General features: G+C 46.3%; 1 long non-coding RNA gene across 1 annotated transcript; it reads left to right on the top strand.

The window, feature by feature from the left end:
- Positions 1 to 15,224: 15,224 nt before the first annotated feature.
- Positions 15,225 to 18,694, top strand: LOC116528503. The gene is made up of 2 exons (XR_004259070.1): positions 15,225 to 15,315; positions 17,036 to 18,694. It is a non-coding gene; the product is annotated as an uncharacterized LOC116528503 (long non-coding RNA).
- Positions 18,695 to 21,086: the final 2,392 nt, after the last annotated feature.

Here is a 21,086-nt window from a genome sequence, read left to right as displayed (position 1 = left end):
TTTGAGACGGAGTTTCACTCATGTTACCCAGGCTGGAGTGCAATGGCGCGATCTCGGCTCACCGCAACCTCCGCCTCCTGGGTTCAGGCAATTCTCCTGCCTCAGCCTCCTGAGTACCTGGGATTACAGGCACGCATCACCATGCCCAGCTAATTTTTTGTATTTTTAGTAGAGACGGGGTTTCACCATGTTGACCAGGATGGTCTCGATCTCTTGACCTCGTGATCCACCCGCCTCGGCCTCCCAAAGTGCTGGGATTACAGGCTTGAGCCACTGTGCCCGGCCTAGATTTAGGGGTTTTTTAATTAAGGTGAACTTTAGAATGAGGGGCTTGTCCAAGACGGCGATGCTCCTGCTCTGTTAAGAATTACCTGAGGTCAGGAGTTTGAAACCAGCCTAGACAACATGGTGAAACCCTGTCTCTACTAAAAATACAAAAAATTAGCTGGGGGTGGTGGTGGGTGCCTGTAATCCCAACCACTCGGGGGAGCTGAGGCAGGAAAATTGAACCCAGGTGGCAGAGGTTGCAGTGAGCAGAGATTGTGCCATTGTACTCTGGCCTGGGGGACAAGAGTGAAGATTCATATCAAAAATAAAATGAACAAGAGGAAGAAAGAATCAGATTTGCTGAGAAAAGCAGAAACAGAGAACTCTACAACCCAACAGCAGATGAATGAGGAAAAAAGTGGCCACGCCTCTGTTCATAGCGGCTCATCTACCCCGATCTTTCTCCCTAAGGCCTGGCTGAATGTCCAGTTCCCAAGTGTTTTAAGACCAGCCCGTTATTCTTCCAGTTAAATGCCTTGTTTTGATTAAGATAAACCAAATGTCTTTTAACCGTAACCAAAAGAGCTTGATTCAGAGAAGTTAAAAGACTTACCTAACTCCACGTAACTTGAGAAGGATGAAGCTGGGACTCTAACACCTCACACTCCTGTAACTGCCAAACTGCTCAGACTTTGTCTTCTTCCTAGAGATTGGCAGGGCAGAGGTGGAGCTTCCCCACCAGATCACACTGTCTCATTTCATGTTTTTATTGAGTCTTTGCTCTTTTGTGGAGCAGGTGGAGCCAGCCCCTTCTCTCCACGGAGACACAGCCAGGCAGATGAGTAAGGTGAGCAAGGAATAGGCCAGGAAGGAGTGTAGGGACAGCTTAGCCTTTGGAGTGAGGACTTCATCCATGAGGCTTCCAGGCCCAAACGAGTTCCGTCATCAAGGAAACTGTATACCCCTCCTGCAGGCTTGCTCAAAAGATGTAATCAAGCCAGGTGAAGACCAAGGAAAAGTGGGTCAAAGATCTCTCTGGGAAAATCCATTAGTAACAGCTGACCCCTTGGCACCACTTGAAGTCTGCAGCTCCTGAAGCTCTGTTTATTGACTCTGTTTATTTCTCTACTTTGTCAAGTACTGTCTGGAAGCTCCAGCTTCCCTCATAAGTGCTCGGCTTCTCTTCTGCCTCGCAGCCTTCACCAATTTGATTAGCATACTCTGCACTCCGTCTTTCGAGTCATTAATGAAAATACTGATGACTAGTGGGAGTTATTCAGGTCCCTAGGAGGGCTCTCCTCCACCCCATCATCTTCTTGCCTGATGAGTAACCTAGAAGGGATGAATCCTCTTTTCAGATGTCCTTTGTCGACTATGCAAGAGCTTTTGTCTGCTCTTTTCATTCATTCATTTATTCAATCACTCATTTATTCATTTGCTAGGGCTAGAGGCTTAGCACAATCCCTGCCACATGGAAAATGCTAAACAAATGCAAGCTCTTCATGTTATGAGGTACTGTGGAGAAAAAAAGATGCACAGGATAGACCCCAGCCCTGAGCAATACGAATGGGAGTACAAATTACAGCTGCCAATTTTAAAATACTTGCCAGTTACTGGGCTACCCACTGTTCAGACAATATCCAGCCCAGGCCAGGTATTATCCACCCTAGAGAGGCAGTTGTTGGTAATGATTAAAAGGGAGGATTCTGGCCAGGCAAGGTGGCTCGCACCTGTAATCCCAGCACTTTGGGAGGTCAAGGAGGGCGAATCACTTGAGGTCAGGAATTTGAGAACAGCCTGGCCAAATGGTGAAACCCCATCACTACAATAAACGAAAATTAGCCAGGTGTGGTGGCAAGCACCTGTAAGCAATCCCAGCTACTCAGGAGGCTGAGGCACGAGCATCACTTGAACCTGGGAGGCGGAGGTTGCGGTGAGCCAAGATAGCACCACTGCACTCCAGCCTGGGCGACAGAGTGAGACTCTGTCTCAAAAAAATTTTTTTAATTAAAAAAAAAGTGAGAATTCTGAAGTCAAAATTCTTATTCTAACTCTTCCACTGACTGGCTTATTTCCCTTAAATTCTCCTCTCTAAAGTAAGGGTACTATTACTTATTTCGGAGGGTTACTGTGAGGATTTAAATTATTAAATAATACAGAATTGGTACTTGGAGCACTGCCTAGCATATAACATGCACTGAACAAATGTTGGCAATTATTATTATTCGATGTAATACAATTACCCCTTGTGAGGTAAGTGTTATTATTGGTGTTTTACCAACAAGAAAGCTGAAGCTTAGGAGGCCTGAATAATTTGCCTAAACTCCTACAACCAAATAATGGAACTTGGGTCCAAACCCAAATCTTTTTGATTCCAAATTCCATTTGCTTTATTACTGAAAGCTAGAAAGGGAGAAAACATGCATACATATATCACTATTTTTACAAGACAGAAAAACAAATGAGACGGTAGAGCACAGAATATTTTCACGGCACACAGTAGATTCTCAATGAACCCAACAAATGATGATGATGATGATGAAATTATAAGTGCCATGCTGAAATTAAAAAAAAAAATTTTTAAATGTCACAGGACACAGAGCATTTCTGAAGAGAGGAATAGTTGGAGACTTTCATGGAAAAGGTGGCATTTGGAAAGGCCTTAAAGGTTGACCATGAGTTGGACACAAGGAGAAAAAAGAAAAAGGCACCCAGGTAGAGGAAACTGCAGGAGCAAACACTTATAGGCATGAATGCTTAGGGTGTGTGTGAAAATAAATAGCAAGACTTTCCATTTGGAAAGTATGTATTGTATGAAAGAAAATAGTTGGAACTGAGCTGGAAAGGAAGTTGACGCACCCATACTGACACATGAGGCCTTGCCCAAAAGACTGGTCAAAGCAGAGAGATTTCTCACACTTCAGAGTCTTCTAAAATTCACATTGGAGAAAGAACTATATGGGGGATATGGAGATGAGGAATGGGATTTCTTCAACATTCAGGCAAGAGTAAGTACCAGAATGCTTATACAATAAAGCTTTACTTTGAGGTGAGGGCTGGGCAGGGCTGACATTCAGCCAACACATGTGTATTAATACAGGTTGTTGAAAATATTAAAGTGCTTTTCTTCCAGGCTGGTAAACGGCACTGCTCTGAACCACCCAAGGCCCCTTCCCCCAGACTCCAGGACCTCCTTGACATTCTCTCATAAAAGGATTAATTTCTGGCAGTATTTTAATAATCACCCTGGAGCCAGGGGACTTGGCTTGAGGATATTTTTGCATAGCATTTCACTTAACATTGAAAAACGCAACAGTTGTGTCAACAAATGGGTTGCAGAGTTTAAAAGCAAACAGACCAAACACTACACTCTGGCCCAGATATTCCTCAAGCTAGATCTTGTGGAGAACTGTGTCTTTTCCTGCTGAGTCACTACGGCTGCAGCCCTGCCCTGCCATGTGACTATATCATTTGGAATTATGGTTCCTCCTGAGCCCAAGGGGACCACAAAGGTCTATATCAGGATATTGCGCATTGCCACTGTGCTAGGCACACACACCTGACTGATGGCCTTGAGGGCTCCTGCTTTCCCTGTTTCTCCCAGCATCAGCTATATCCCTGGGATCCTTCCATTAGCTTGGCAATGCTGTGAAAGTTACCAGAAAAAGAATCCTAAAGAATTGGTTCTTGGCAGCTTTGGCTCAGGCATGTGTCTTCTTAATGAGCTGGTGGGGAGGTAGCTATGTTGATGCATCATCTCCAAGAGGGGATCCTGCCCTCAGAAGCTTAAGGTAAGACCAAGGAGATGGTTGGGGGGGAAACTTAGGGCCTGCTCTTCCCTCTGCTATGAATTTTCTCTTTCTTCTTGGCCTCTCTTAGCCCTGCATTACAATTTGATTGCTCTCAGTCCCCATGGTCACCTTCCCCCACCCACAGCTCTTCATAAAAGAGAGCCAATAACAGGGAGGAAGGGATCCCGAGGCAGAGTCCCTCTTGAGGCCAGGCTCAAGGCAAATCTGCACCCTGTGCACCTCTTCCTAGGACTGCAGATGTGAGTGATGCCCCAGGATGAACGGTGCCCCCAAAGCCTTGAGTGGGGGAACCCTGTGTGCAATCTGCCACTCCTCCCTTGGGAAGATAGCGCCACCATTGAGCCAGGGAGCACCAGAAGGAGATCCTGGATCTCTAACATCTGTTGTCCTGCTGCATAATGATACTGTTTCTTTCATAAAAGTCAGAGCTAGCCTGGGCAACATGAAGAAACCCCATCTCTACCAAAAAAACCCCACAAAAATTAGCTGAGCGTGGTGGTCACATGCCTGTTAGTGTCAGCTACTCAGGAGGCTGAGGTGCGGGGATCGCTTGAGCCACGAGGCGGAGACTGCAGTGAGCCATGATCACACCACTGCACTCCAGCCTAGGAGACAAAGTGAGACCCTGTCTTTAAAAAAAAAAAAAAAAAAAAAAAAGCTTTCCACCTCTCCCTCTCTCCCTTTTAGAGAAAGCAGAGAAGATACATAGAAGACTGTAAGTCATACACTTTCGGGTGTGACTGTAGGGGGAACAGAGGCTTTGCCAAGGAACCTTTCCTGGGAAGGGAAAGAAAAGCCTATGAATTGCATTGAGGACCTAACGAGGGCACAGGATATGGAGGCGGGTGACAACAAAATGATTTCTATTAGCAATCAGCCCTCCACATGCTGCGGTCCCTCCTACCAGTCGGCCAGCAGGTTCCTAGGAAAGCGACGCATCTTCCATTTTGGCCATGCACACGCCCCTCCTGCAGCAGTGGCACTTTCTGTTCTCCCACGTCCTTGGCCTGAGGCTCACCCTGCAGCCCAGTGCCAGTGGCAGTGACATCAGCCCTGCCTATGCAGAACCCACTTTCCATCCCCTATCTCAGCTGTGCTGTCCTGCTCCACAGTGGCTCCCAAAGTCTCAAGCCCACTGTGCTGATTTGAGCATTTGGCTCAGCCTTTTCTGGTCATCACCAAAGTTCACCTGGCCGAGCTGATGGCAGCAGGCACTGATCTGGCCATTCCCACAGCCTGGTCACCCCATGGTGGCCCTTGATCGAGCTTGCCATGGCATGGAAGGGGACCTCTCCTACCCACCCAACTCCTTATTGAGGTACAGCACATTCATTTATATTCATACGGTAGTAATACCTAATTTTTATACAACTCCTCAAGTGCCGGGCACTGTCCAAAGTATTTACACACATTACTCATTTAATCCTCACAGTCTCATGAGGTATATACTGTTAGCCGCAATTTACAGATTAAGGAAACTTGCCCATGGAGACGTTTGTTAACATACCCAAAGTTGCGTGTAAGGAACAGGGCCCAGATTCCAACTCAAGCTACAAAATTCCCAAGTCCATGGGTGTTCTAAAACATCATGCCATGAGGCATGATACACATGACCGGTGTCCAAATCCTTCCTAGGAAAAGGTGGTGATGTCATGGGTGGAGAAGCCTGGAGGAGGTGGATCTTGGAAAGAGGGTGAGCAAAGGGCACAGCAGGAGGGGATGCGGGGAGCCAGAAGCCAAAGGGGAACTTGGACTTCCCTCCATTCGCCAAGGCCTGGCTCTCACTGAAGACGGTGTGGGATGAGAGAGAGAACAGAGTACTAAAGAACAGAATGAGAGCAGGTGAGCAGTGGGCGCAGAGGAGAGGAATGCACACTGAGGAGAGAGAAGAGACGAAATGGACATGGCGCATCTCACAAGCCAATGGGAGTAGCTGGGAAGCCACATTAGCTTGAAGGTGCTCACCTTCCCTCTGGATGGTTAACTCAGGGCTGACGCTGACTGTCACAGACTTTAGCTGTCAGCCCTGAAAGCACTCAGCTCATTATATAGCCTTTTTATTGACTAAATTTTTCTGAAGGCATGAGATGCCATTGGCCTTTCAACAGGGCTACCCAGGACCTGGGGAAGAGAAGGGCAGGGAAGCAGAGGTAGAGGCCAAACGCGAGTGCTTCTGCCAGCAGGGCTCGAAGCATGCCTGGCAACCCCAGTTCCCAGCCCTGAAGCAGGCACCAGGCTACCAGGACAGACATAGATCAGGGACGAGGAAAGGGAAGGGCCAGCCCCAAGGCCCTCGGGACGCCTCATCAGCAGGCCAGTGTCCTTTGGAAAACCGTCCAAAGGAAACAACAAAAGTGAGACAAAGGATTTCCTTCCTCTTCCCTCATGTCAGAAATTCCCTGAGGTTCTTTCATGAGCCACTTGTTTGTCTCTATAACAATCCTACACACTGGCCAAAGTTTTTAAAGCCAAAAGTTTTAAAGGAAATGGAAAGAGAAGTAAGATAGAAAAGATGTGTCAGAGTCTGTTGCTGTCGCTGTGGGAGCTTACTCTTTCTGGTCACAGGGAACAAAGCTGAGGAAACAAAGATTTTTCCATGTTGCATTTGATGGGGGTGGGACCCATGGCCTAGAACCGGGGGTCAGCGGAAAACAGAGCAGCCCACTAGAGAAAGGGGTTAGCAGGAAGGAAGATAGAAGCAGATGCCAATGGGGCAGGGGGCTCTAGGGAAAAGATGGGGAAGAGGGAGGGCTGGGGGGAAAAGGAGGAATAAGTGGAGGGGGAGGGGAGGAAGAGGAGGAGAAGGAGGGGGAGGAAGAAAGGAGGAAGAGGAAGAGGGTAAGAGAGGAAGAGGAGGAGGAAGGTGAGGAGGAGGAGGAGGGGAGGAAAGTGTGCCCGTGGAGGGCGGAGTCACCACTGCCTTGTCTGCCTTCACTTCTCCCTGCCTCTCGCGTCCACTGCCTGCTCCCAGTCAAGTTCTTGCCACTGGCACTTAACTTCTCTTCCCTTTATGGATCCCAGCCATCCACCCCTCCAGGTCCTTCCTGCTTCTCACCTGGACCAGTCTGTGACTTCCAGTAATTGTCTTCTTAGCTTCAGTTTCACCCGTCTCCAGCTCATCCTTCTCACCCCTCCAGGTTTAGCTTCCTAAAATAACTTTTCATGACATTGTTCTATTATTATTTTCATGACATTATTCTGTATCATTGTTTCATAACTCCCTCTTTAACTTCCATCTCCCACTTTGCTGTAATGCAAGGAGCATGAGCTTTTCGTAGACGGGCCCTCAAGTGTTCTCAGCCTCAGCATGGTTGATATTTGGGGCCAGATAATTCCTTACTGTGGGGCCTGTCCTGTGCATATTTAGATGTTCAGCAGCATTCTGCTACCCTTGAGTGCATCCCTCCCCACCCCTACTTGTGACAAACCAAAACTTTCTCAAGAGTGCCACATGTCTCCTGGGAGTGAAATTGCCTCTGGTTAAGAACCACTGACCTAGACTTAAGACCTGACTCTGTCTCTGACTAACAGAACTCCTTGGGGTAAATGGCATACCTTCTCTGAAGTCTAGTTTCCTCAACATGAACACAGAGCTAATAATGCCTACCTTACAGAACCATTGTGAGAATTAGAGAAAATAATCCTAATACATAACACAGACCCACACAATACCTAGCACATGACAACAGCACAATAGGATGGGGCCCACGTGTGCAGTACAAACCGGAGATTCTACCATGGTTTAGCCCCATCCTAGATATTTTAGAATAGCCATTTGCTTGTTATTATAAGGAACAAAATAATAGTGGGTTAAACAAGGTAGGGATTTCTCTCTTAAGTACTAGTCCACGTAAAATCAGTCCATGGCTGGGAGAGTGCCCATGTGGTGTCTTGTGTACAGGCTCTTTCCAGCTTTATGTTCTGCCATCTTCAACACAAGGTTTCCATCCTATGGTCTAAGATGTTCCAGCTCCCAGCACCACAAGCCTGCACTTCCAGGCAGCAAGAAGGAAAGAGGGTGAAGGGGGAGAAGGGGTCTCTCTCCTTGTATGGGTACCACTGCGGGTGCTGTACACAGCACTTCTGCTCACGTTCTGTAGTCACACGGCCACACCCAAGTACAAAGGAGACTGGGAATATACATACATGTATATGTAAAATAAATATATATAAAGTAAATAAATATATATGTATATATATTTTTTATTTTTTAAGAAACAGAGTCTTGATCTGTCACCCTGGCTGGACTGCAGGGGTATCATCGTTCCGCCTCAAATGATCTTCCTATTTCAGCCTCTCAAGTAGCTGGGATTACAGGCGTGCACCACCACCACCACGCCTGGCTAATTTTTTCTTTTCTTTCTTTTTCTTTTTTTTGTAGAGAGAGGGTCTCATTGTGTTGCCCAGACTGGTCTCAAACTCCTGGGTTCAAGCAATCCACCCGCCTCAGCCTCCCAAAGTGTTGGGATTACACGTGTGAGCCATTGCGCCTGGCCCAGAAGTATCTTTAGTTATGTGGCAAAGTGCCCAGCTGAACCTTCTGTTATCACAGATCAGAGAATAAACATTGGTAAATGTTAGGTACTGAATGTTTGTATCCCCACTAAAATTCATATGTTGCTGGCATTTGAAGATAGGGCCTTTGGGAATTAATTCTTGTCCCATGAGGTCATGAGGGTGAAACCCTTCTCTGATAGGATTAGTGTCCTTATAAGAAGAGACATCTGCTGGACGCAGTGGTTCATGCCTATAATCCCAGCACTTTCAGAGGCCAAGGCAGGTAAATCGCTTGAGCTCATGAGTTCCAGACCAGCCTGGGCAACATGGCAAAACCCCATCTCTACAAAAAATACAAAAATTCGTTGGGCATGGTGGCACATGCATGTAGTCCCAGCTACTTGGGAAGCTGAGGTGGGAGGATCGCTTGAGCCCAGGAGGCAGAGGTTGCAATGAGCTGAGATTACGCCACTGCACTCCAGCCTGGGTGACAGAGCCACACCTTGTCTCGAAAAATAAAAACAAAAAAAGAAGAGACATCACTCACTCTCCATCTACTATGTGAGGACACAGAGAGCAGGTGGGGGTCTACAAGGCAGGAAGAGAGCCTTCCTCAGAAACTGACCCTGCTACTCCTTGATCTGGGACTTCTAGTCTCCAGAACTGAGAAGAAAATACACTTCTGGTGTTTCAGCCCTCCAGTTTGTGGTGTTGTGTTATATCAGACAGAGAAAGGCTCTACCTCCCAACAGTCATATTCTGCCATGCAGGAGGTTCTGACTTCAACCTATACATTTGTTGGGGGAACACAATTTAACCCATAATAAGCATACTGTAGATGCCCAGGAAATGCTTCTTATCTATCTGAGTAAAAGACTCCGAAAGAGAAAGGCTAATCATACTGTTAACTAACTCCTATGCAGAGGGCCATTCAGCAATGTTTTGACATGTTACTCCTCCTCTTGATTCCTCTTAGAACTCAATATTCTCTTTGGCAGTTATGACTCCACTCTCTCTAAGTTATTTTTCTTCTTCTCAGGCCACTCCTGCATCCCCTTAGTGAGTTCCTCTACCTCCGGCCATTCTTTAAAAGTCAGCATTCTAGAGTGTTCTATTCTCCTCACTCTAAGTCTTTCCACAGTGATCTCATGGACTTCATTGCTTGTAATCATCATTTGCATCTGATGGTTCTGAAATCTATAGCTTCCACCTAGACCCCTTCTGAACACCTTGTCCAAAGCACTAACAGAGCCAGCCATGGTGGCATGCGCCTGTAATCCTAGCTTCTCAGGAGGCTGAGCAGGGAGGATTGATTGAGGTCAGGAGGTCAAGGTTGCATTGCACTATGACCATGCCTGTGAATAGCCACTGCACTCCAGAACGGGCAGCATAGCAAGACCCCATCTCAGAAAAGAAAAAACACTAACAGGTCCATTTGTTTATCCTGCTAGTACCATCAATTCAATATGCTCTAAGCTGGATCATTTATCAGTCCCCTCCATCTTCTCCATCATGATTCACTCTTCTCCTCAATACACACACACACACACACACACACACACACACACACGCACACACGCACACAAACATGCACGCACGCACACACACATGCGCGCGCACTCACACACACACGCACACACGCAAAATTGTTCCTTCTCTTAAGCTCCTTATCTCAGTGAACCATATCACCATCTTCCCAGAACTAAAATCTTCCTAATTCCTATATTCAATCCCTAAATCCCATCCAGTTTGACTTCTTAATACCTCTTTCCATCCCCTCGTCTACCAGTTTACCTGGGGCTGCTGTCATCTCTCATTTAGATTACAAAAACAATATCCCTTCTAATCCACCTGCCTTTAACCCACCTTTTTCCCTTCAATCAAAGTGATTTTCTAAAACATAAATGCAATGCTATCGCTCCTCTGATGAAAACCTTTTAAAAACTTACCGTTAACCTTAGAAACATTTTCAAATTCCTAAGTCCAGCAAAATAATTCTTCATGCCCTGGGTCCTTCTTCTCTACTCCACTTTATCTCCTGCCCGCCCGCCGCTTACAACACTTCACACTCTTTATTTAGTTCCATCACGTACAGTTTCCTGAAGGGTTCTATACTCCTTCTAAACCTCCAGCTTTTACACGTTTTCCACCATGTGTGGACTCCTCCCATCTAATTTCTGTTGATATTGCAAATCTCAGTTTAGACATTGCCTCCTTAAAGAAGCCTAATCAGCCTTTGAGAACCAATTCCTCTGCATCCTCTTCCCTGGAACCAACTGTCTCCCTCGCCTTCAGGCACATTAACCCCTCCCTGACAGCTCATTTTCTAACACCTGCGCTCCTCTCATACTTTGTTCATATCTTTAATAAAGCATTTATCACACTGTAATTCAGCTCTGCACTGCTGCTCCCCTAACCATGTGCAGGCTCCTTGGGGACGGAGACTGTGTCTCGTTTCTGTGCTAGAAATCAACGATTTTTTCTTCCATATCCCCTCCCTACCCTTCTCTGTCCTGTGAGCCCCAAGAGGCTGACCTGTAATGACCACATAAATGGAATTCAGCCACTGGAGAGAAGAGGGTGAAGTCAAGGTCAAGGTCATCATTTCACCAGCTAGACAAGCCCTTCAACCAAAGCATAGCTTCTGCCCGTTGGTCCTCTCCACCTGGCTCATTGCTTCTGGATTCTGGGAATTTTCTCTCCCTTCATCCCTTCAGCCTAGGCTTGATAATATCTTCCTGATGTTACTGGCTCCAGGAGACCGCACTACCCCTTGTTTCTCAGTACTCTGCACTCGGCCCTCCCTTTGAAAACAGTCCCTTTATTAAATTCTTCTAAAAAGTTTGCCAGGACCCAATTAATTTCCTCTTTTAGTTTCTGGCAAAGATTCTAGCATATAAATGTTGAATGAATGGATGAATGAATAAATGAATTGGGGAAAATAACCCGAGCCATTGGCTAGCTTGGCTTATTCATCCTTCATTTCACAGGGAGGAAAAAATGATTTCTCAACTTAGAACCTGAAACTCGGCCTGGTATGGTGGCTCATGCCTGTAGTCCCACCACGTTGGTAGGCTGAGGTGGGAGCGTCAGTTGAGCCCAGAAGTTTGAGACCAGCCTGGGCAACATGACGAAACCACTTCTCTACAAAAAAATACCAAAATTAGCTGGCAGTGGTGGCACATGCCTGTAGTCCCAGCTATTCAGGAGGCTGAAGTGGGAAGATCAACTGAGCCTGGGAGGTTGAGACTGCAGTGAGCTATGATTATGTTGTTATATATCTCAAACAAGTAACAACAAAAGAACTTGAAATTCAAATGAGACAGTTTTAGAGTCAGCAAAGAAGGGGATCCTTGGGACCCTTTTGGCAGAAGTCAGGTCTGGGGAATGGGAAAGAGCCTGTTGGGCAGATATCCTTTGCTATAGCAGTCCCTGAGGTTTCCAGGGTGCTGGGCTCCCCAAAGAGAACTGCATTTCCTGCAGTGACTCTGCCACGTTGGGTGGGAGTGGCTCTGGTGCCTTCCTTTTCTTTCTCTTGGTCTTTCCCCTAGAGAAGGGATTAGAAAATCACTAGATTGTTACCTCCTCCAACCTCCCACTCAAATCCAGCAACCTGAAACTCAAGCTCAAGAGGTGTGGGAGGGGAAAGCCCAGCAGTCATCAAAGTAGGAGGGACTGCATTCATGAGCAGATCTGGGCCAAGGCCACAGCCGAGGGGTGGGGGGAGCAAGATCCTATGAGATGAGTCATACACCACAAACCCCTGTGGAGTTCTCCAGTAGTCCCAGCGCTGTTAAAGCTGGGAGGGACCTCAGTGCTCATTACACCGTCAGAACCTGGCCTGCGGAGCGGAAGCGATTGCCCAAGATCGCACAGCAAGTTGGGGGCAAAGGAGGTGTCAGAACCTAGGTCACCCAGTTCATAAACTTGCTACCTCATTGCCACACCACATCATACCACACTGCCTCCTGAGACCAGCAGATGCTTCCAAGATGTAAGATTTCAGGAGAAGGAACAGGATCCCAAAAGAAGAGGCCAGACAGACAGTGCAAGTCTGCTGTGCTATGTGCCTTGGAGAAGAGAATTAGCACTGGTCAAGCTATGGCCACACACAAGGCCCCAGCCATGTGCTGCTGGGGTCAAGAGCACCGTTTCCGAAACACATACTGAGGTCTGTCGGGGGCAGTGGGGGAGGGAGAGCATCAGGATAAATAGCGAATGCACGCCAGGCTTAGTACCTAGGTGATGGGTTGATAGATGCAGCAAACCTCCCTGGCACATGTTTACGTGTGTAACAAACCTGCACATCTTGCACATGTACCCCAAAATTTAAAATAATAAAGAAAAGAAAAAAAAGACTACTGGTTCTGAGCTCAAACAAATATGGATCTGAATTTTGCATCACGCTGAATAGGTGACTCAACTTTTCTAAGCCTCAGTTTCCTCACCTGTAAGATGAAGATTAAAAGAAAACTCACCTCACAGGATTTTTGTGGGGACTTAATAAGGTGATCCGTGTAAAGCACTTAGCACATTTAAAAGCTGGCACTGAATAAGCACTCAATATATATTAGCAATTATTTTTCCCTACAGCAATTGTTGGACTTAATTTTCATGATGCCATCCTTTCAAGAGAGACAGGACATGAGCTCAGTGAGGTAAGTTACTTGCTCAAATGTATGTATTCATTTATATCTGTTAAGCTTCTTCCAAGGGGCCAGATTCTGTTCTGGACTCTGGGGATATGGCAATGAATCAAGGCAACAAAAATCCCTGCCCTCATGGAGCTTTCATTGTAGTCGGGGCAGACAGACAATCAACAAGAAGTAAAAGTGAATCATATGAAATGCCCGAGGGAGATAAGTGTCATCGTGAGATATCAAGTGAGGAAGATGATGGAGAGAGGGAGGGCAGGTTGCAGTTTTAGGGAGAGTGGTCATGGAAAGCCTCCACATGATAATGATACAGGAGCTAAAAAGAAATTATTTAGGCGGTTAGTGAGGGTAAGAGAGTCCTTGGTAAGGCTTCCCTTTTAACAAAAAGCAGCCCCCAAAATCATTTCTTTTCTAACAAAGGGCCGCCTGTAACATCGATCTGCAGACATAAATAAGCAAGCTGGAAGCCTGCATAGGTAAATGCCAGCAGCTGTGCTGACAGGAAAAGGCTACCTGGGGGCCAGGTGTGTCCAACATGGAGGTCCCCTCTTTCTTTTTTTTTGAGACATAGTCTCACTCTGTCACCCAGACTGGAGTGAGTGCAGTGGCATGATCTCAGCTCACTGCAACCTCCACCTCCCAGGTTCAAGTGATTCTCCTGCCTCAGCCTCCTGAGTAGCTGGGATTACAGGCATGCACCACCACGCACAGCTGATTTTTGTATTTTTAGTAGAGACAGGGTTTCTCCACGTTGGCCATACTGGTCTCGAACTCCTGACCTCAGGTGATCCACCCACCTCGGCCTCCCAAAGTGCTGGGATTACAGGCGTGAGCCACCGCGCCCAGCCTCCTCTTTCATTTTTTTTTGTCACCACATGTGTAGTAGAAAGGCAGGCAACCCATGCTAGCCAGGTAGAGACCTCATCTGCATAATAAAAGATTAGGGTGGGATGTCCAGCTTCTTTGTGGGCTATGCAAATAGTGCACCTGCTCCTACCAATCTCGCAGGCCCTATGTAAACCAGACACTGCCTCCTCAGGCTCACCTAGAAAACTCCGTGCATTGCACCACAGAAACAGAAAACCCACTCAGGAGCCCCTTTCTCTCTGCAGCAGAGAGATCTATTCTCTTTCTTTTGCCTATTAAACCTCTGCTCTTAAACTCACTTCTTGTGCATCTGCGTCCTTGATTTCCTTGGTGCAAGACAACAAATCTCCAGTATTACCCCAGACAACTGACATCACTCCAGTGGCACTGAGCAAGGGTCTGAAGAAGGGAAGAGGGTAGGCTTGTGGCTCCCAAAGGGAAGAGCATTCCAGAGAAAAGGAAGCACGAGTGCAGAGACCTCAAGGCAAGCACCAAGTATTGGAAGGAAAGCCTGGAGGCTCCAAAACATGAGTGCAGGGAGAAGCCCAGAGGGCTGAAGTTAGAAAACATCCTTAATTATGGTGCTGGGAGCTGAGATTTCAACTCAGAACTGGTTCTCAAGCCCTTGCTCATCCCCATTTCGGGCTCCGTAGGTGACAGGCTGGTGTAATGGAGTTGATTCTGTTCTGTCTAGAGAGGGTTTTGGGTGGTCCAACGTTGGTACCAGGGAGGGAGCGAAGAATTCCATTTCCAAATAAGTATAATGTCTCTATCTTTGGAACCAAAAATCAGAACATAAATTTCAATAAGTACATGAACTTATAAGAGGGTAGGACAGAACATTTGAAAGGAGGGCATCCACAATATCTAGGACCTCGAATGAGCACAGAAGCTTTTCCATCCCAAAGATCCTCAGGCACTTTACCTTTATCCACCTCCAATAAGAAGCACCTCCTTCATTGGCCTGGGGAGAAGCAAGCTGGGATTCTTTAAAGCCCTCTACCTGTCCAAGTGGGCAGAATGCAGGAGTGGGAATTAGGTGGCCAGTGGCCCCAGATACCCAGTCCTGACTCCTGTACACTCTTGGAACCTTCTGTGTGCCTTCCTTTCCCTCCTCCAGCAAGAACCCCTCCATCTGCCCAGCCACCTCCCAGGATATTCCTAGGAAAGATCAAAGAGGACCTCTTGAAAGGGCTGGCTCTCACTCCAGATAATTGGTAGGTAAACGCACGGTGTCTTTAGGATGTAATGGGCCAGTGCAGGCAGAGCTCAGCAGAGGAAATCGCTTACTTCAAGGAGGGGCAGGAACTCTTCCAGGCCATTACAGTCCACTAAGTAAGCTGCCTTTGCCAAGGTGAAATGGCTCCCTGGTGACTTGAAGAACGAAGGTCTCCTACCATTTCACATTGCATTTTGGTTACTGAGCTGTGATGCTCCCCTTCTCTCTCCGTGACACCTTTGCAGCAGGGTTGCCATCACACTTCCGGCAGAAAGCCTGGGAAACCAAGCCACTGATTTCAAAGAGGTTGCAAATTCATGTGGAAGGAGGTGGGGGAGCGAGGGTGATGGAGAGGCTGCTCTGGAGCTCAGTGAGGGACCTCGGGGTTATATCAGAAGGGACTCTGTGCTGGGTTCCAGGCCTGGTTATTTCTTTTTCTTTCTTTTTCTTTTTTCTTTCTTTCTTTTTTTGTTTTTTTCTTTTTTCTTTTTTTTTTTGAGACACAGTTTTGCACTTGTCACCCAGGCTGGAGCGCAATGGTGCAGTGGCGTAATCTCGGCTCATGCAACCTCCCAGGTTCAAGCAATTCTTCTGCCTCGGCCTGCCAAGTAGCTGGGATTACAGGTGTGCATCACCGTGCCCAGCTAATTTTGTGTTTTTAGTAGAGACCGGGTTTCACCATGTTGGCCAGGCTGGTTTTGAACTCCTGACCTCAGGTGATCCACCTGCCTCGACCTCCCAACATGCTGGGATTCTATGGTGGCGTGAGCCACCACGCCTGGCTCCTGGTTATTTCTTGATGCCACACATCAGCTGAGTGGCTTTGAGGAAGTCAGTTCATGACTCCAGCCCTCAGATTTCTCATATAGAAAATGAGAAGATAATTGCTCAGTTCACACCCAGCTCTAAAATCCTGTGATTTTATGCGGAAAAAGAGATTGCACGGAGCATCTGCAGTGACTGGGAGGGCTCATGACTGAGCTGAGATGATCGACCTTTGTTTCAGATCCAGAAACCCCTTCACTTGAACCTCATTGCCACAAGCCAGACTGAGACCTAGACAGGGATTTTCATACAAACAACAAAAAAACACAGTGAAGGAGGCTGATTATTTTTACCAGGAGCTTGGAAGCCCAGAGGAAAAACATACAAGTAGGGCTAGGGACCCACACACACTCAGCTTCTGAATTTTAATATCAGAAGATCATGATCGTAAGCTACATCAACATCTTGGGATCCCAACTGGTGCCAACTAAGCCTTCTTGCTTAATTACATGCTTAGAGCACTACAATTTAAAATCCTGGCAACCATGTTCTACGCAATTAAAAACAAACTCACAAACAGGCCTTACTTGCGCCTCTAATATGTTGTTAAGAGTTGGTCCCTGCTGCTCACCCACTTCCCTGGGAACACTGGTTTTCACCAGACAGCCTCAGTCCCCAGTTTTTAAATGCCTGTCAGTTACCCTCTGGCTTCTGTCAACAGACTCATGGCCAAGTGTCATGCAAACCAACAGCTTTGCTTATTCCCACTCTGAGATTCCAGATAACTATGCCTCCATTAATCCCTGCTGAGGAACGCAGATTCCTCAACTGCACTGGAGATGCCGAGTGGATTTTGCATCATCAGTGGCTTTGAAAGCCGAAAGTGAAGCATCGGGATCTAGCCATGATTGGCCTTCATTCATTAATCAGTTCTGCTTTCTCTACCTTTCTAGGTTTATGAGCAGAAACCATTGCTTAAGAGACACTTACCATCAACCAGAATCACGGGGGACAGCACCATGAACTCAGAGCACTCACTTCTACACACCCTCTCAAACCAAACATTAATCCCAACTACATATGGTAATGAGAGCTACTAGCAAGCAGATATGGGGGTTCAGGCTTGAAGTCTGACCCTGAGCAAATGTTCCCATTTCACCAAGGAGCAAGGAGAACACTGTGGTGGTGTGTTTAGGGATGGAATCTCCACATCAAATCCACTGGCAAGACCTGGATGTTCTCGGAAAATGTTGAACATTAATCTTCTCATCTCTAGTTTCAACACCCAGCTGAGGCCACCATCATTTCTTGGATTTGGCTGGACAATGGCAACAGCCAGCTATGACTGCTTTGACTTTCTCTACAACTCCAGCTAATCTATCCTCCACTCCGCAGCCCGAACGATCACTTCAAAATTCACAGTAGATAATGACACTGCAGTGGAAAATGTTGATTGCTTTCTACTTAGCATAAACCCCGTATTCTTTACTGTGGCCTACAAGACCCTTAGTGCAATCCTTTCTTGATGGGCTCCTCATTTTTTAAGTCTCAGGTTAAATTAGTGGTTCTCAAAAGAGAGGAATTTTGCCCTTTAAGAGACATTTGGCAATGTTAGGAGATATTTTTGGTTGTCATAAATGGAAGTCAGGGCATGCCACTGGCATCCAGCGGTCAGAGGCCAGGGATGCTGTTGAACATTCTGCAATGCGCAGAATAGTCCCACAGCAAAGAATTGTCTGACCCAAAATGTCAGCAGTGCCAAAGTTGAGAAATCCTGGAGTGACTTTATCTGACCATTTTTATCTCAAATTGATTCCCATCCCCTACAATCTTCATACCTCTAACCACAATTTGCAATTATCCTCTTATTGTTATTTACATACGTGTAAGCGCCACATACCGGGCTAGAGACAAAGCGTGTCTTGTTCAACTTTGTTGTCTCAACACATACCACTTAGTAGACACTCAATAAATATTCGTGGGAAGAAGAAGGGCAGGAAAGGCGAAGGGCATGGAGAAAGGCAGTCCAGGTTAAGCAGCACCCCCGCCCTTCTGAGCCACTTTCAGGATCATGCTGACTTTCATCTTCATGTGGAAAACCTGCCATTTCACTTAGCCAGTTGCACTGATAATGTTTTATTGGAGAATGAGCCGAGTAGACTACGAAACACTTTAAAAATCAATCGTGAGGCAGGGTGGGGGGTGGGAGCACTGGCAAGAAACTGTTTACATGTCTTCAGTATTGACTTTGCTTTTGTCAAACAAGTCCTCTTGAGGGTAGGGACCACGTCTATTTCAGTCCCCGCTGTAGCCCCAGCACCTTGCACAGTGCATAGCACAGAGATAGTGGGTTCCCCAAAAGTGTTTGTGAATATGTGAGTACTCCCCCCACCTGCAGGGGCGGGAGGGCTGATACCCCATTGCACCTACTTCTCTGCCAGCTCATGAACCACTTATGGAGCCAGCCTTCAGGTCAGACTCTTGCTTTTCTTCCTGTTAGTGGCCCTTAAAAGAGCATTGCCAATAAAAACTTCAGCTCTGGAAAAGAATTCTATCCTTTGTCAGCTATTTCCGACAGCCCTTGAAAGAAAAATAAATTTGGCTCCAAGTTTTCCCATGCCTGTTTATAATTCCCCACGCAAAGCTCAGCTGTTTACACAATTTTGTCACCTAGAGACCCAGCTAACTCTATCTCAAAGGTAGCCTCTCCCGTCCCCACCTCATCAGCCTCCACTCCAACTTCCTCCTCCCCACTTACGTCTTTCAAGGACCCATGAGGATAAGCTGCAGGCTGTGAGGTTTCTACAGTGCACTCCTTCCTGGAATGACTCTGCCTAAATTTCACTCTTAAGCCTCAGAGACTCATGTTATCTTATTAGCAACACAAAATGGAAAAGACTGAACTCTTTCAGTTTAATCTGCTGAGTTTCCGAGGCTTCAGGGAACTCCTCCAAAAAATGTACTTAGCTTTTGTTAAAGGAAGTTAAAAAAAAAAAAAAAAAAGCCCAACATATTATTTGGCCTAAGTCTACTCATCTAATTTAGATTGTAGAAACCTATTGATTAGGTTCCCAGGCCTGTCACTTTTCCCCTATAGAGACTACAAATATCACTGCCATTAGGAAATTTTACATCATAAAACTCACTACTACGATCCCACTGTTATATTTTCCCTCTCTCTCTCCCTCTCTTTTCTCCTCTTTTACACGCACACAAAATTTGTTCTTTATTCTCATCAGCGCCATCTGGTGGTGTTTCAAGTATTCCAGTACCCTTTAAAAAACTATTAAAAAAAAAATAAAGATTGAAGACCCCTGAAGAGCACCTGAGTATGTGTCATATCTATCACAGTTAACCTATTCAAAAATGAAACTGGCCAGGCATGGTGGCTCACGCCTGTAATCCCATCACTTTGAGAGGCCAAGGTGGGCGGATCACTTGAGGTCAGGAGTTTGAGACCAGCCTGGCCAACATGGTGAAACCCCCCATCTCTACTAAAAATGCAAAAATTCGCAGGGTGCGGTGGCAGGCACCTGTAATCCTAGCTACTCAGGAGACTGAGGCAGGAGAATCACTGGAACCCGAGAGACGGAGGTTGCAGTGAGCTGATATCACACCACTGCACTCCATCTCAAAAAAAAGAAAAAATGAAATCAATAAATTTTGGAAAACATTTATTGATCCATTGTAAAATATAATAAGCCCATTAAATGTTTAACATAGATAACAAATTTTAATGAAAAAAATCAATATTAGTTTACATTTTTGTACTTCTCTTTAACATCTGACTTAAAAGACACCTAAATTTTCATATCTGCTTCTGTATTCAATCTGTTCCAATATCTTGTTTTAGCTGAAACATATGAAGAAAGTCGGCCTCAAACAGATATGTAGTTGGAAAAAAACACCAGTATTTTAATAGCCTTTTAAAATCATTGTGGGTATTCTCTGATACTATTCCAAAACTCTACAAGTTATGGTGTCATAAAAGTTAGTTGACGGCCAGGCATGGTGGCTCACGCCTGTAATCCCAGCACTTTGGGAGGCTAAGGCAGGCAGATCACAAGGTCAGGAGATTGAGACCATCCTGGCCAACATGGTGAAACCCCATCTCTACTAAAAATACAAAAATTAGCTGGGTGTGGAGTCCCAGCTACTTGGGAGGGTGAGGCAGGAGAATTGCTTGAACCTGGAGGTGGAGGTTGCAGTGAGCCGAGACCATACCACTGCATTCCAGCCTGGGCAACAGAGCAAGACTCTGTCTCAGGGGTGGTGAGGGGGAGGGAAAGTTAGTTGGAATGGGGAATCTGAAACCACATCCATGAACTTTTGGTACTGTTATGTTAAAACCTGCTGTTCTATCTTGGACTTTGAATGCATTTTTGAATGCATGATTTTGTAATCTCATTCACTGCCATTTGGGAAATATTGGTTCCTTGAGTAATACAGATCTTCAATGTTGACACATTGCATTATATCAAAAAAATCACACCATCAGAAACGGTTACCCATTTCTTTAAAAAAATCTTTAGTTTTGAAGAAACCGCCAAGGCCAGATGTGGCGAGGGCTCATGCCTGTAAATCCCAGCAGGGGAGGCTGAAGCCGTTGGATTGCTTGAGCCCAGGAGTTTGAGAACAGTTTAGCGAGTTCCCATTGAAAGAAAAGAAAAGAAAAAAGAAAGAACAGACTAGCAGGGCATGGTGGCTTGTGCCTGTAGTCCCTGTAGTCCCAGCTACTTCAGAGGCTCAGGCAGGAGGATTGCTTCAGCCCAGGAGATCAAGGCTGCAGTGAGCCATGATCATGCCTGAGAGACAGGGTACAACACTCCAGCCTGAGTGACAGGGTACAACACTCCAGCCTGAGTGACAGGGTACAACACTCCAGCCTGGGTGACAGGGTACAACACTCCAGCCTGGGTGACAGGGTAAAACACTCCAGCCTGGGTGACAGGGTACAACACTCCAGCCTGGGTGACAGGGTACAACACTCCAGCCTGGGAGACA

Source organism: Sapajus apella, unplaced genomic scaffold (genome assembly GCF_009761245.1).
Source record: "Sapajus apella isolate SASKATOON/1434 unplaced genomic scaffold, GSC_monkey_1.0 scaffold59, whole genome shotgun sequence".
Classification (NCBI taxonomy): domain Eukaryota; kingdom Metazoa; phylum Chordata; class Mammalia; order Primates; family Cebidae; genus Sapajus; species Sapajus apella.
Note: the sequence above shows the minus strand (reverse complement) of the source record. Positions and strands in the feature narration are given on the sequence as shown.